Source organism: Gopherus flavomarginatus, chromosome 3 (assembly GCF_025201925.1).
Source record: "Gopherus flavomarginatus isolate rGopFla2 chromosome 3, rGopFla2.mat.asm, whole genome shotgun sequence".
Classification (NCBI taxonomy): Eukaryota; Metazoa; Chordata; order Testudines; family Testudinidae; genus Gopherus; species Gopherus flavomarginatus.
The window spans coordinates 66,633,602-66,648,444 of NC_066619.1; the positions used below are offsets into that span (position 1 = coordinate 66,633,602).

Sequence of the window (14,843 nt, forward strand, 5' to 3'; positions counted from 1 at the left end):
CCAAGGAAGGTCAATGATATCCCTAAGAGATTATGACAGCTGAATTATGGATTCAAACAGCTCTGGCTTTTACACTACCACAGAAAATGAAATAGCTTTTGATTTATAACCATTTTATTCTAATATATAGTTCATCTTAAATTAGGTAAGCCAAGTGTATACACTCCACATTAGTTCTTGACTCATCCACTGAATTACATATTTTAAATGATATGATACTAGCACATAGAAAATATCAGCTGCATGGAAGAAGTAGGAGGACCTAGAATAGTAATTGCTAATTCAATGAAGTGGTGCCCACGAAAGAAGGGATGTGATTGAGGAGAGTGCCTTTCTGATTACAGCTGGAAGCTTGGCTCCTCTTCTTTTTGAGATCTGCTTCATTTAGAGTTTAGGTCTTGTTTACAATGGAATTTTTGGACCTGTAATTCACAAGAAATGCAGCTAGATTCTGTTGTGTACATAGGGCCTGATGGTTAGATGACTGCATGGTAAAAATGCTTGTGGCTTGTCCACACTGAAAGGTGTTTGTATAATCTGTTCTTAAAAACCTCCAGGGATGGGGATTCCACAACATCCATTGGAAGCTTAACTATCCTCACAGTTAGAATTTTTTTCCTATTACATAACCTAAATCTTCCTTGATGCAGATTAACTCCATTATTTCTTGTCCTACCTGGAGAACAATTGATCATTGTTGTCTTTTTAACAGGTCTTAATGGATTTGAAGGCTGTTATTGGGTCCCTCCCCCCCTTCTTCTTTTTGCAATACTAGACATACCCAGGTTTTTTTTAGCCTTTCTCCATAAATCATGTTTTCTAAACCTTTTATTATTTCTGTAGTTCTTCTCTGGATTCTCCAATCCACATTTTGTGGTGCCCAGAACTGGACAAAGTAGTCTAGCTGAGGCATCAGCAGTGCCAAGTAGAGTGGGACAGTTACCATGGTCTGTCTCTCTCTCTTCAGTAATGGCCTTTTTAAATTGACATGGCCTCATATTGATTAAAAAGAAAGGTTGTCTACAGACCCATACAAAACATTTTTGCACCTGAAATGAAATAATTACTTTTTGGCTTTGGGTTATTTTTTGGAGGAAAGGGACAAGGGCCAGATCGTCAGCTCTCAAGAACTGATTTGCCCTATTGACTTCCATGGAGGTATGCCAATGTATCTTTGCTGACGATCTGGCACTTGTCAAAAACTAATGGCAGTTTTTGAAATTGGAAATTGTTTTTTGACTTTGAAAAAATGGGACACTTTATATTTGGAAAATGGCCTTAGAGAAAAATGATTATGAAATTTGTGAAATGAAGACAAATTCCTGATGTTTGACAATATATATCAAATTGCAGGCAGTAAGAATGCTCACAAAAATATTCCATTGTTCCTGAAAAAAGATCAATAAGAAAAATCCACAACTTTCTCTTATTTCCAGCATTTAGTCTTATGTTAATACTGAGACTCAGATCCTTAAATAAGCCTTATCCTGGCCTCCAATATAACAGATCCAATTAATTGTGCCTGAAACTAGCCATTTTTAAATCAGTCTAACTACTGGATTTGTGGATTTGTGAGTTCAGCTGTGGGTACAAGTAACTGCATTTCCATTTTTTCAGCTGCATTTAGATGTTCCTGCAACTTGGGAGCTTTTCTGATGTTATGGCCCTAAGATTTAGTCTTACAAATTCCCCAGTTATGATAAAAAAAATTCTTAGTGGTCAGTGTTCAGTAGGTATGCAACTAATCTACTGGCAAAGAGGCCAGTAAGCAGTTTGTTTATGGCAAGATGAGGAAGCCTGTGTGACCATATATACTTCACAGGGCTAAAAGCAGCTATTAGCAGTATTTTCTACCTGAACTATGGAAATTAGCTGATTCCATAACTGGGTCGGTTTACAAACTCCTATCAATTACTGGACACATTTCTTGTATCTTTATAATCTTAAAAAAACTCTTTTCTTTTACTACATTGACCTTCACAAATGAACAATTTAGAACAAACACTGAAATATATTGATTATAAAACTATCTTTTCTCATTTATTTTAGCTGACTCCAAAGAAGATTTTTAAATAGTATTATTATTATTTGTAACCTGATATACTGATCTTTACATTTGTGTGATTTTTATGCAGGAACTGTCAGTGTACATTAGAGACTACTCAGTAAATCTTTGCAGAGAATAGACATTGAAAGATATTCTTCTGATTATCCATTTCCCTCTGGAGTCCAGATGTGCACTACACATGACATACAATGTTTTAACTGAAACCGTGGAGGTTAGTTGATTCTATTTGCTGGATTTCAGTCCTTTGTTTTATAGTTTCTTTTCATCAGTGTTAAAAAGAAACGTTAGATCCAAAAATGACTAGCAGTAATAGAGGGCAAAATTTTGTCCTGTTAACTGGAGTGGGTGCAGAAGGTGTGTGTTGTAGCTGAAGCTCTCAGGAAGAATGCATACTGTAGCTCCTGGGGTGCGTACGCCAAAACTGTAATTCTGCCATTCTTGGAGAGGGAGTGCAATCTTCTTTGTTCTATATTTCACCAGATCTACTGACCAGGGGCAGGAAGGTTTGTCACACCTTTCCTGGAATTTGTCATATGGTTCCCCTTCAGAAACCTCTCTAACTTGGTTCTCCCATTACTCTCTCCCTACTTCCCAGACCTCCTCTTTCTGCTGACTAGAGCAGCTTCCTCTAGTTACCTATGCTAACACTGTAGGCAGTTCAGTGTCTTCCCATGCTAACTGTCCATATAGGCTCCTAAGCATGAGAGGAGCCAGCCTTTTCTCCTCTTCTTGCTTGTGTCCATGTCTTGTGACTCCTACATGCCACTGTGATGGAATCCTGGACACAGGATCTTTCTGGTCAAACCTTTGGTTCCATCATCCCACTTCTGCGTGTATGCAAGGATGGGGTCCTGGAACTGGGAATGCCTGGACCCCCTTACTGCCTTTCTGAGTATACAAGAAATGGTGTTGAGCATGAGATTTTTTTACTCTCCACTACTTCCTTCTCCTCACTGCTGCCCATATGCTGGGATCAGATCTGAGATCATTTCAGTTTTCAGTTAGGTCCCCTCTCCAGCTTCTTAGAGGGTGCTTACTTCTACTCTGTCACTGGCTGGGGACCTCTAGGGCAGAGTTTCACAAACTTTTGAAAGCTGAGCTCTCTTTCAGGAAAAGGAAAACAATCATGTTTTCCTACAGCCAATCAAGTGCGGTTAATGGTCTATGCATCTTAAAGTATACATCTTCTGTGTATCTCTAGTTAGTCCTTCATGTCCCTCTCCCCCATTTTGGGAAACACTGGCACAAATCTTCATAATCATACTTCCTTCCTTTAAGGAGCAGTTAAATAGTGACATCTAAAGTATCAAAGCTGATATCTGAGTTACCACTCCTAGAAATGAATGGGGGCAATTAATGTCCCAGAGTTATTGTTTTAGGCTTTCTTCAAATTCAGGCAGATGTCTGCCCATTGTTACACTCACTTAATGATTGGAAGTTTTCTTTCACAACCTTAGCAGCTAAAAACCTATGTTTTGTTTTAAATAAATGAAACCTGAGGCTCCGGAGAATAATTGACAACTTATCTAGGACTCCCACACGTAGTTCCTAATGTTTATCTCTCCCAGGAATGGTGCACCCCTCACTTTAGGAAACAGTGCCTTTGGAAATTAGAGCTAGAGAAGCCATTATTGCCAGTATTGACAAAACTGCTGGTAGGTTATAACAGCTCTACCAAATCAATTCAACCTCTGCCTGGCTGTATGCTCTTCTTCCCTGATTTGAACTGTCAAAACTTCTTCCAGCATTTTTAGCTCTGGGAAATCATAAAAACCTGATTCATATATCCTTAATCCTTCTCTTTGCTGGACAAAATGAAATGGGCTTACTCTGAAATCATGAATTGTTAATCTTGTTTCCTGTAGTTGTTAACACTGAGTCACTGTTTACAATTGGATTATCCCCTGGTGTAAGCGCCACATGTCAGGTGTTATGAGAACCTAAGGTCTTGTGATCAGCTGTCACTGAGTTTTATGGTGCTGTACAATGTCTTAATGTAAAAAAATCATTTGTGTAGTACCCTAACACATGGATATCTCATGATACATGGCAGTAAAACTAGCATCATCTTATGAAATTACATATGTCATGAAGTAAATTAAAAAGAAACATTTTGACTCTGGTAAATAGATGACATAGCTGCCAGTAATATTGCATCATAGCTTTTACTTTATAATATGTCTTATTTTTAACTGAAATAAAATACTGACAAGCAATCTGGCTCTCAGTCAGTGAGTTGCTAAGTGAATGAGGAGTGAGCCAGATACATTAATGAAAGAATAATCCAGACCTTTGTCCAAATAAAGAAACCTCAAACCTTTTTAGAAGTTTGAGAAAATTCTGTTAATGGGTTTTATTTTAAAGAATATTCTGCAGCTCTGTGCTTTGTTGAAGTCATTAGAGCTGTGCAAGTATTACTGAAATCAGAAAGTGAAGACACTGGGTTCACAAGAATGTAACTGAGGGCATAGTAATAATTTAAAAAATAACAACACATAAAAGACAATGGAGTTGCACAGGTGTAATCAAGAGCAGAATGTGGCCTGCAGCATTCTTGTTCCTGGTGATGATGCATGGGTCAAAAAGGTTTGACTTTCTGGTCCTAGATTAAATATGGAGGTCTGGAGTTAGAAAAAAAAACATCTTTTTTACTTCAAAAGTGAACAAGTGTGTTAGCTACTAAACCTGGAGGGTCATGGTGACATTTTCATCAAATCACTTACCAGAGTAGGACTACACATTAAATGCTATGCCAGCCCAGAAGGAGCCCAGGGAAGAAATCGACCATTAACAGTAGCAGACTTCTACCCTCCTGCCGTACTAGCTCAGCTTCATCCCTCCCAACCCACTTGCATTGGGGAAAGTGGCAGCTCCACAGTCTGAGTGGTTATCTAAGGAGGCCATGATGATAACAAGGGTGGTGTTGGGGCAGGAGCTTATTCCCCCTTGTGAACTAACTGCAGACATTTTTTGCCATAGTGCTTTCTGAAAAAGAATGGTTAGCAAAAAATATAGGTTTATTTCATTTTTGCTGAACTTCAAAATGGCTGAAGGGTTTTGTGCTTAAACCTATTGCAAAAAAATGTCACAGATGCAAGTGGTGAAATCCTGGCCCTGCTGTCTTCAGTGAGGTCAGGATTTCACTCCAAATAAGGAATATTTCTTCTCAGAAATGAATATTTTAGAACCGTGAAGCTGTGAAAATAGGAATGATTAGTGAAACTGTTCTGACAACTTAACTATAATGGGTAGGTACTCCCAAGCAGAGGGCTATCAAGATGTTACAATTTGAAAGAATGGGTTAAAAATGTAACTTTAAATGTCTCACAGCAAACTATTTAAAATTTAATGTAAGGTATTTTAATAAATGCTGTAAAACTAATCCAAATATGAGGACACATCCTTCCAAATTAGTGAGTCTTGGCAAGTCTGTGTTATTAGAACTATAATGCCTTTTATTTTTTGTATTGTCCCATTCCTAAGAATTCTCCCTAGTATGCAGAGTTCAGCAGTCACTGGGTCTCAGAGTAGCTGCAGTCTCTAGTGCAAACACAAATACAAAAAACCTAAGAAACTGAAAAGCAGGAAATTCAAAACTAACAAGAGAAATACTTTCCCTCATTGCTACAGGAAGTTACTGAGGCCCAGAACTTACCAGAATAAAAAAGGGATTGAATATGGATATCAAGAATATCCAGAGTTATCATAATCAATGACAATAAACATTTTGGAAGGGATATTAAACCTTAGACTAAAGCAAATTTCTAACTGTCAGAGATCAGGATTAGTCCTATGTGTATGTGTTTGTAGTGAAGAGATTGCTCCACATTTGCCCACTGCTGGGTTTTTGCTCCATCCTCTGAGGTATCTGCTACTGATCACTATTGGACATAGGATATGGGACCTGATGCACCTCTGTTCTGATTCAGTACAGCAATACCAATGTTCCTTTAACAGTCTACTCTCAGGGAGACTTTACTTTTGTTCTTTCTTCTTTCTGTTTTCCTTAATTTTAAAATGTCATTTTAGTCTGAAAGTATGTTTTGCTCTGTGTATTGAAACAAAATTCACTTTCATTCAGTATAATAATAACCATGCTAATTTATGCAATGCTCTGGTTTACCTCTTCTAAATAATCTGCAGATCTGATAGTTATCTCAAATGTCCTGTAGAATTCATTAGTGTAAGTAAAGGCAGAGGTGAAATCATTTGTGTGTTTTCATTTAAGAAAATGAGTGAACACTTCACAAATTGCAAGATAATTGAAATCATGGAAGAGATCTAGAAGATTGTGACTTATGTTCTCTGAGATTTGAAGATACCTAAAACATCTGAATAGATATCGCGAGGCTGGGATGTTTGGAATCGGAAATGCCAGTGTCTACAGCACTATGGACAAAACCACTTTGAGGATGATTGTGTGCCTTTCAGACCTTCAGAAGACATCCAGAAATGAGAGAAAACAGATTCTTTTAGAAACTCACATTAATTAGGGAAAAAAAAACCCACAGGCCAATTTCATGGCTTGGTCATGGTCAAAATGACAGATTTTATGGATTAACGCATATTAAAAGAAAAACCATATTAAAATTACAATTATGTGGATTGCTTAAACAAATGACTGTCAAAGATTATACATATCTTCTGAAGGATACAAATGAATACAAATTAACAACTCATCAACTCTGTATCATTAATTCTTTTACAACATTGCAATTGCAAGTAGAGTGAAATTTCTCCTTGCCCGGCTGCACTGAACCCCACCCGTCCATGAATATAAAAATGGAACCAGATCCTCAGCTGGTATAAAAGGGTATAGATCCAGTTACTTCAATGCTAATTTACACCATCTGAAGATATTACCTGGAATGTTTACATTTTGAATTGAAATTTCATTAATCTCACACACTTGTTACAGACAGAATGAAATAAATGCTAACATGAGTATTTCCTTTGTACTTAACTATTCAGCTGTTTGTTGTCTGGGATGAAAGCACTTGATCACATTAAGAGACATACCTCTTAGCAGCATTCGAATTGGAGAATAATTATACTTGCTTTGAAATACAAGAAAGGTTATTGCTAAGGTAGCTTGCTTCATCAACATAATTTCACATCTATTCAGGGCATTTTACGTAATTCACATTTTCATGCTTAACAAATCTTTGGATGAGTTCATAGTAAGTGAAATGATTTTATGTAAAAATTCAGGCTTTACATGACTTTCTTAGTAACAGTTCATAAAATAACAATGTAACATTTTTCCATTTGTAGAGGAGCTTTTGTCCTGGAGGATCTCAAAGTGATTTACTTTCTTAGTAATGGTCCATGGGTCACAGTGAAGAAGATAGAAGATAGGTGTGCGTGTAAAGACAGTGTGGAGCTGTGAAAGGGGAAAGGTTGTTATACTGCATTTTCCCTCCCCACCAGATGGCTGCTTGTATCCAATCCACAAAGATCTGTGTATCTAGAAAATGGGAATCTAAACAGTAGTTAAGAGTAGCCAGGGAAACAGTCACACTAAGCAGCACATTGCCCTACTGAAACTGCTTATGTTCCCTAGTAATATTTAGGGAAAATTAATGCTGCTTAAAGCAACTCTAACTCCAACGTGTGCGCCTGGACCCTTCTTGCGGCAAAGAACACAACCATTAGCTAGCCAATAACTGTACTTCCATGCTGCCAGAAGGGAGCACAGAGGGAGAGTCCTTTGTGTATTTGGCCAGGAACTATGAGGCTAGACTCTTGCTATCTCTTGGTCCTTATTCCTATACACTTGGACCACCATCTTTCTCAGTCCTGCAGGCAAAGCTCGGGAGAAAGAATGCCACTAAATAGGGCTGTTTGACAGTTGCATAGTTGTAACCAAGGACTGAAAGTCTGAAGTTGCTTATTCTGAAACTCTGGACAGACGTCAAAACAACCAATATCTTTTGTTAAAGACCCTAAAAGCTTGTCATAGCCTTATGTTTGAAGCTGTTTTAAACTCTGTCCTAAACTCTGGCTGTGTTCTGAAGACATTTCCATCATACTATTCCTTGTCTAAAGAAATTAATATCATTGATGTTCTCTCTGTGCATACTTTACTGGAAAAGATAATGTCAGAGCATTTTTTCTGGGTAAGGCAAATGCCTCTGTGATGTATTACATCCTACTTCTAGTGCATGAGTGGCCATCTTTCCAAGCAAAGTTTTCATGGTTGTCCTTCTGTAAAATGGAGGTCACAATAGAGCTGTTAGAGACATCTCTTCTGGCTATTAACTGGTGTTCTTTTAGACAGCACAAAGCAAAGCTTACTGTCCCCTTTAGAAATGTCTGCTCTGTTCAAGAGGAGTTATTTTTGTTCGGTACATTGGGACTTTCTGCTCAGGCGATGAGTATGCATGTGTCTTCTCCTTTCTTATGTCTGATCCTGAACTTTTCATGGCCCTTTAGTGACCTTTATTCTGTGGTGCACTTTCCCCCCATTCATATGAAGCTGTCTTTATGCTCTTTCCAGGTCAGCTGAGAACGTGAGACAGAGTGAGCATGTATATGAGTGTGTGTGCATATGCATACACACACCTGTATGTAAAAATGCATCTGTTCTGTAAAGAGCTCTTAGAATCATAGAATATCAGGGTTGGAAGGGACCTCAGGAGGTCATCTAGTCCAACCCCCAATATGGAATGCTTCATGAATTTGCGTGTCATCCTTGCGCAGGGGCCATGCTAATCTTCTCTGTATCGTTCCAATTTTAGTATATGTGCCCAGCAGGAACCAGGGAGCAGAGAGTTAAAATAACCAGTAATGACTGGGGGATTTCAAAAGATGGAAATTTTCATTCCAAGTACCTGCCTAAACTTTATCTGATCTAGTCTAACTTCAGCTTAATCCTTCTCTTATTTATAGCAGTTTTATACCAGTACAATATCAGAGACCTCCTTTGAGTTTCTTCTGATTTATGCTGATCATAATCAGGCCCACAGAGTGGAAAACTGGGCTGGAAATCTTGCAAGAATGGTTGTTTTCTTTAATTTATGTCCTTTCTCAGCTCAGGGCAGAAAGGCTGCAAGAAGCAGGTATTTCAGTACTTCCATTTCAGATCCTGCATGGAATCCAAAAACTCAGAGCTACGTGAAAATGGAAAACAATTTTTAAGCAGTAAAGTGAAAATTTTGAAAATTTTGAGATTGAAAAAATAAATTGGTGGGTGAATTGGTGGGTGAATTGGTGGGTTGCTTTATTTCAACCAAATTTGCCCATCCCAATCTTTGCACTTCCCTGCTCCTAAATTCAGATTTCTCACACTGCATTTTTTTTTACCTCATGCTCAAGCCCTACAGGAGGCTCCAATTTCAGTTTATTTTTCACTTTTAAGTAGACAGCAACCAACCTATATATGTGTGTTTGCATCCATGACCTAACTATTTTCATACCACAAAAGGTGCAGTATATTATTTCATGGAGCTTAAAACACTGTTATTCCATTGTTTTTCCTCCTCTTTTGGCTCTGCTTGAGAATTCCCAATTTGATTCACTTTCTCTTGATCAGATCAAGAATTGCTGAAGCAATTATCAGTTAGTCTCTGGATCATTTTATTACTCCTTCTGGCTGTGCCTTAGTGAGGAGGAAATGAAAAAGCATGAAGAGAAAGTTAAACATCCTGCACTACTGCAGAGATGAATAACATTGATATGGTCCCAGTGTGGCAGTTCTGGCACCGGTCAACAACCCAGAGAAACCAAACAAAGAGCAACATGGGACAAACAAGAAAAAAATGGGGGTGATGAGGAAAGTTCCCATAAATTCAAATTTCCGTGAAATAAACTCCCTGTAGTGAACACCTGGCAGACCATTAACTTTTGTTACTTTCTTTCATTAAAAATCCTGAGGAGAGAGAAGTTTATACATTTAAGGGACTGACTCAAAGCCCTTGTATTTCTTTAAAAATCAGATTCAGAATTAGAGTCTTCAGCACACTGAGTAAGCTGCAGCAGGGTAACTTGGTGGTTCAATATACTTTTGTTCATCATTGCTCGGCAGTGCAATCAAATACAGGAAAAGCAGCCTGTTGTCATTTCTCTAGTTCTCAGTACTCTTGCTTCTGTTTGATGTAAATCATTTGAAAGACTGTCTTTATCTGCTAGCAGAAAAGTTGCTGAGAGCTTCTTCCTACTCTGTAGCGTCCTATTTGGTTGTATTTTGCTTGACTGTATTATTTTCAAAAGCAACTCAAACATCTTTACATGGAGTTATTTCAGTGATTTGTCGAAAACATACGTACTCTTGAATTCATCATTTGCTTTATGTCCAGAGCTGCTGTAAGCTTCAGTATAAATCATTTCACTGTAATGTCTTCCTCTCCCCACTCCTTTGTGAGATGTAATGTACATTTTCTGAAGTAAACATTTCAAATTCTGTTGTCAAAGCTCCATTCTCACATATTAGTCCAGGAGACACATGGTAGTTCCTTGTTAAGATGATTATCTGGGAAATATAGAATTTGCTCCTGGATGAAACCAATGGCAGGGGAATTTTACAGAATGTAGTTGCACAAGTCTTCGTAGCCCATCCTGGAGGAAAATCAGCCCTCTCTTCTGTGCGAAGAGCTTCCTGGCAGCAGAACCAATGGAGGTCAGCCACCTAAGGGGCTTTATGTTGGCAGTGGGGGGCATATAGGCTGTACTCCCCACTCAGCATGGGGTCCCTCTCTGTGCAAGCAACCTGCATGGCAGATTGCAAGTAGCAGATAGGACAGATTAGGTCTGGAAGAACCACTGTTATATGAATTTTCTCTTCTTGTCCTCAAGGAGGACGGGTCTCATAACGACCTGCAGAGGTTACTATCACATAGACTGCAGTCATCTCCTCTGTGGGGTGGCTCCAATACAGCTCTGTGACCTAGGGAGTAGGGGATTATTTCTTCCCTTTCCTTGTGCTTCTACTTGTTGCCCAGCCCAGCTACTCAGGCTAAGTTCTAGACTCTGGATTTGACCCTTTTACCCTCTTCTCATCTTGTGTGTATTGAACTAATTACTTATTTTAACAAATGGAACAGTCCTCCTGTCCCCTAATTCCCTTCAGTATGACCTTTGTATGGCCTATAGGACTCTCAAAAGACTTTCACTTGACTAGAATAATTGGAGAAACCCCAAACCTGCCAAATTTCTTTGCTGATATTCATAACCCTTTTTAATTGCTTATTGATGAACATCAACTTAGGGATTATTCATCAGCATGACATTATCAAATCCAGTAGTTAAGACATGAGCCTGGGATACAGGAGATCTGAACCCCATTTCCTGCTTTGCTACAGACGTCATGTGTTACTCCGGGCAAGTCACTTAGTCTCTCTGCGACTCAGTCCCCCCATCTGAAAAATGAACTCAGGTCACATTTTTCAAGCTTGTCTCTTCAAATATAGTTTAAAAAACCTTAGATTCTGATGTAATCACCTGACTCCAGTAGCTGAGCCTTTAAGAAAACACAAAATATCAGGAGAATTGTAATAGAATTGTGAGAGCAACACAGATAATGTGGCAACACAGATATTTTGCCCTACTTCCATGTTTGCATGTATATTTACCCCCACAAAATTTGTGCCTGCAACTCACTGTTGGTGAAAATCCGAGTAACTGTGACTCAATATAGCTATTGCAGTTGCAAATCTGCTGGTATAAGTAGTGTAACTTGCACCTACAGTTAATTAAATGATATAGGCACAAAATTCAGCTGCAAGCAGGGAGGATAGGCCTCATATTTCTTGTCTGGAAGAGTATGTGCAATTCTGGTCTCCCATGTTTAAGAACGATGAATTCAGACTGGAACAGGTGCAGAGGAGAGCTAATAGGATGATCCAAGGAATGGAAAACCTGACTTATGAGAGGAGACCTTAAAGAGCTTGGGTTGATTAGCCTAACCAAAAGAAGGCTGATGTGAGATATGATTGCTCTCTGTAAATACATCAGAGAGATAAATATCAGGGAGGAAGAGGAGTTATTTAAGTGCCAATGTTGACACAAGAACAAATGGACATAAATTGGCCATTAACAAGTTTAGGCTTGAAATTGGATAAAGGTTTCTAACCATTAGAGGAGTGAAGTTCTGGAACAGCCTTCCAAGGGGAGCAGTGAGGCAAAAAAACCCTAAGTGGCTTCAAGACTGAGCTTGATAAGTTAATGGAGGGAATGGTCTGATGAGAACTGTCTACAAAGGCATGTAGTCGATTTGCGAGCGCTGGGAGCAAATATTCCCAACGGCTGGTGATGGGACACTCTTTTCCAGGTGTCTGGCTGGTTGGTCTTACTGAAATGTTCAAAGTCCAACTGATCACCATATTTGGGATCGGGAAGGAATTTTCTCTTGGATCAGATTGGCAGAGAACCTTTTTTTTTGTGCCTTCCTTTGCAGCATGCGGCACACGTCACTTACAGGTTTAACCTAGCGTAAATGATGGATTCTCTGTAACTTGAAGTCTTTAAATCATGATTTAAGGACTTCAGTAATTCAGCCAGAGGTTATGGGTCTATTACAGGAGTGAGTGGATGGGGCTCTGTGGCCTGCAATGTGCAGGTCAGACTAGATGATCATGATGGTCCCTTCTGGCTTTACAGAATATGAGTCTAAGAGATTTATGAAAATCCTAGTTTGAAGCGACTGGCCCAAGAAAACATAGCAAATCTGTAGCAAAGCTGGGGAAAAGACACACATCTCGTAACTCCCAGTTTTGTACTTTAACCACAAACTCATCCTTTGTCATGTCATACAGTGAAAGATTAAAGGAGAATGAGAGAGAAAGAAAGGTGTGAACTAAAGACAGTAACAAGCTCCAAGTATATGAAGAAAAGTCAAAATAGGTTCAGAAGCTACAAATAATTTCTATCCAAAAAATATGCAAACAGTCTTCGGATACAATCAGTTTCTTTCATTCTCTGTCACTGATCCTTTTTACTCCATAAGATTCTTGACAGTCTCTCTTCTCTACTGCACACTTTCATCACCCTTCTATTTTAATCTCCTTTCAAGATGTTTATATTATCACTCTTTTATTTTAAAACTTGCTTCTTAACCTTTTGATCTACTAATTGGTGTTTTACCTTCTGATCCCTTTTGTGCTTTCTTTTCTGTGCCACCTGACTCTATTTTCTCCTAACACACATCTTTTTTACTCTCTCATTCTCACCCCTCCTTTCATCTTTCAATTTATATTGTCTCCCTGGTTCCTCTTTTCTTCAGCTGACCTTGGATTTTTTTTTTGACACAGCCTGAAAATGCCCTCATGACCAGAAATGTCTCCTCTAATCTTATTTGCCATTTCTAGTGTGTATTTTATTAACCTCTTTTTTCTTTTTTCTTTTGTAGCTGACGCACTTACACAGTGCCAGCTTTATTTCAGGATTTTAACTCAGTCAACTCCAAGTGGCATGTGTTACTCAGGAAAGAAAAATCAAACAGAATTAGAATTATAGCAAATCAAGTGCACTTTCTGGATGAGAAACTTCAGTAATTGAATTGTTACATGGCCACTAGGTGAAAGGAAAGGAATACAAAATAGCTAAAATAAAACTAAGTGGAGATACAGAGTTTGTTAAATTGGATTTGAATACTTAGCTAGTGACTGAGATCTGGAACCTGTGGGAAGGTGTCCCATGGCAGTGTCTGAAGCAAGTAATATCATGTTTTAATGCTAACTCTTAACACATGAGAATTGCCAGCTGGGATAATATGTTAAGTAGCATCCCTGGATGACCATCTGCAGCAGAAGATAAATACATTGCACATGTATTGTGTTTTAAGTTTGAATACTCTTTCAACACTACTTTAAAAAATGAAGAGAAGAGAACATGGAAGGCCATTGTCTTATAGGGCCATATGCTCCTCTCCTGCAGAAAACAGCAGGAGGGAGCAGAGATGCTCCAAAGACACACAAGAAAGAGTTAGAAGGTGTGCAGTATGATAGTCACATAAACCTTCCACAAAGATGTTCAACAGGGAATGTGGAGTTGCACAGCAGAGACCATAGCTACAATACTTGAAGATACATAGATCACAGCACAAATGTGTGGGGCTGCTGCAGGATCATTGCACAGTTTTTGGCTTTTTTTTTTTTTTAAAGGGAGAGTTATCCAAAGCCCTCCACGGGACATTGTTGCTCATATCAACACACATGGATGGCTTCTGTATGACTCAAGAGATGCGGAAAGTTGAAACAGACCATGATGTGGACAGTTTATTACTGTTCATACAGCAATATCCCTTGCAATCAGCTTTCTGCTGAAGCATCATGCACATCTATAGGGCTTTGTAAATAACTAGAGATGGCTGAAAAATGGGGGAGGAAGCTAAAAAAAAAAGTTTTTTTCTCCTTTTTTTTAACTGAATTTGAAATAATGACATTTGTTGCTGAAAAATCACAATTTGGAAAATGTTAACCAGTTTTATAAATAATAATAATTCCTGGGTTTAGCATATAATGTACCTGCATTTACCCCTAATTCCTATCCCATGATTTCCACCCTCGTTATGAATCTCTTTGTGAATCCTGTGGTTGGTTTGTTCTTTTACATTACTTTGCTTTTGTGTAAGTTCAGAGGGCAGCATATATCTCAGGCTGTTTTCAATTGCACAGTAAATCTGCAGCCTTTGTACAGCATGGCCCCCATTCTGTAATTTGCTGCCACCAGGACGGATCCTTTCACCCACATAATGACACAAAGGTCGTTTTACATGGCACCAGCTGTGAGATCTGTTCCATACAACAGAGGGGAACATGTGGCCCATAGTTTTTTTCTG

At 38.6% G+C, this 14,843-nt stretch overlaps 1 non-coding gene across 1 annotated transcript; it reads right to left on the reverse strand.

The window, feature by feature from the left end:
• Positions 1-8,725: 8,725 nt before the first annotated feature.
• LOC127048544 (U6 spliceosomal RNA) lies at positions 8,726-8,828 on the reverse strand. Its single transcript, XR_007773723.1, has one exon. It is a non-coding gene; the product is annotated as a U6 spliceosomal RNA (small nuclear RNA).
• Positions 8,829-14,843: the final 6,015 nt, after the last annotated feature.